This window comes from Galeopterus variegatus, unplaced genomic scaffold, assembly GCF_000696425.1.
Source record: "Galeopterus variegatus unplaced genomic scaffold, G_variegatus-3.0.2 Scaffold306, whole genome shotgun sequence".
Classification (NCBI taxonomy): Eukaryota; Metazoa; Chordata; class Mammalia; order Dermoptera; family Cynocephalidae; genus Galeopterus; species Galeopterus variegatus.
In genome coordinates, this window is record NW_007726417.1 from 598,660 (window position 1) to 600,742 (window position 2,083).

Genomic DNA, 2,083 nt, shown 5'->3' on the forward strand with positions numbered 1-2,083 from the left:
TTTTTTTTTTTCTTTTTTTGACTTCAGGGATCTAGGTTACTTCAAGAGAGGAGTATTTCAAATGGATAAGGAATTGAGGCTTAAAATCTGCCCTAGAGGTAAGCTTAACTGAAGTTAGGTGGGGAAAGAATGCCTTCTGGATGGAAGAGAGGACAGAGGTGGGGCTTTATCAAGACCTTGCACGCTCCCCACCCTCCCCCATCCCACACATTAAAATCCTTATGACTTAAGGAGTGAGGGCAAGGGGAAGATTATTCTACAAACCAGGATTTTCACCTGACTTCCAAGTTGCTGTATTTGATTTACAATCCTAGTTCAACTATAAGAGGATGGTATTTACCTGTGTTCTTCTGGAACAAATACATTCCTCTTTTGGCCTCTATCCAAGACTGTTTTATCATCTGATTCTGTCTTATCTCTATTTTGTGATATCTAAGGTATTTTTATGATAATCAAGGAGGATGGTTTATAGACTTGAGATTATCAAGCTAGAACTGAGCTCAGATGATACCTCCTCTGTACAGTAGTTTCTCATGTTTCCTATCAGAATTAATTATGCCTTCACATGGTTTCTATTGTACTTACATGCAGCTCTGTTATTGCACAGTTATAATTTGTTGTTTGAAATCTGTTATGGACTGAACTGTGTCCCCCCAAATTCACATGCTGAAGCCCTAACCCCCAGTACCTCAGAGTAACTGTATTTGGAGATAGGGCCTTTAAAGAGGCAATTAGGTTAAAATGAGGCCTTTATGGTGGGCCCTAATTTAATTTGGCTGGTGTCCTTATAAACAGAGGAGATTTGGACACACAAAAAGACCTCAGGGACGTGTGTGCACAGAGAAAAAATCATGTGAGGACACAGCGCAAAGGCAGTTGTTATGGACAGAATGTTTGTGTCTCCCCCAAAGTTCATATATTGAAATCCTAATCCCCAGTGTGATAGTATTAGGAGGTAGGGACTTTGGGAGGTAATTGGGTCATGAGAATGGAGCCCTCATGAATGGTATTAGTCCCCTTATAAAAAGGACCCTAGAGAATTCTTTCTCTCTTTCTGCTCTGTGACGATACAAGGAGAGGTCGGCTATCTGCAACCTGGAAGAGGATCCTCAGCAGAACCCTACTATGCTGGCACTCTGATCTGGAGTATCTAGCCTCCAGAACCATGAGAAATAAATTTATATTGTTTGTAAGCCACCCAATCTATGGTACTTTGCTCTAGCAACCTGAATTAAAACAGCAGCCATTTGCAAGTCAAGGAGGGGGGCCTCAGAAGAAAACAGCCCTGCTGACACCTTGATCCTGTATTTTCAGCCTCTAGAACTATGAGAAAATAAATTTCTATTGTTTCAGCCTCCCAGACTATGGTATTTTGTTATGGCAGCCCTAGCAAACTAAAACAAAATCTTTCTCCCTCACTAGACTCTGAACCAGTGATTCAGTAGCCATTCAGCTACATGGTTTTTGGCACATAGTAAACATTTGGTAAATTCTTGTTCAATAAGTAGAGGGAAAAGTCGTTTGGAGAGGGTCCTTGGAGATCATCTGGTTCAACTCAGATCTCCTATTTCCCAGACTTGTGCCCTTTCTGCCAGATGGGGGGTGTTGCATCATTTCCCCAAGTGCTAGTTCTCAGATGTTCTTATGTGCTGTTTGAGTGCTGTTAAAGTAATTTAAATAGGCATAGCCCCTGCCATCTAAACTTTTTAAAAAAACATTTTACTCTTGCCTGACCTCTACTCCTAGTTCCAGAGAAAAGCCACAGAATATTAGAGTGAGAAAGAATCTTGGAGATTATTTAGTTGAATCCCTTGGGAAGTTATTTTCATTCTAAATGTAATATAACTACATTGGAAACAATTTTGAAAGTACAAAGAAATTATTAGTCATACCAACTGTTGGTATTTTGGCATATTTGTTACCTACATATGGTTTTCTTTATGTAGTGATAACCATAGTACATGAACTGATTTCTATTGTTTCCCTCCACTTTATAAGCATGTTTTGATGTCATCTTCTTTTTTTTTTTTTTCCTTTTTGTCTTTTTTACTGACCGGTAACGGGATCGCAACCCTCGGTGTTG

At 39.7% G+C, this 2,083-nt stretch overlaps 1 protein-coding gene across 1 annotated transcript in view; it reads right to left on the bottom strand.

Annotated features, from left to right (window-relative positions):
• The window catches only part of CXCL17 (chemokine (C-X-C motif) ligand 17), a 15,229-nt gene that overhangs the window by 6,485 nt on the left and 6,661 nt on the right, over positions 1–2,083 (bottom strand). The gene's annotated exons all lie outside the window — the stretch shown is intronic.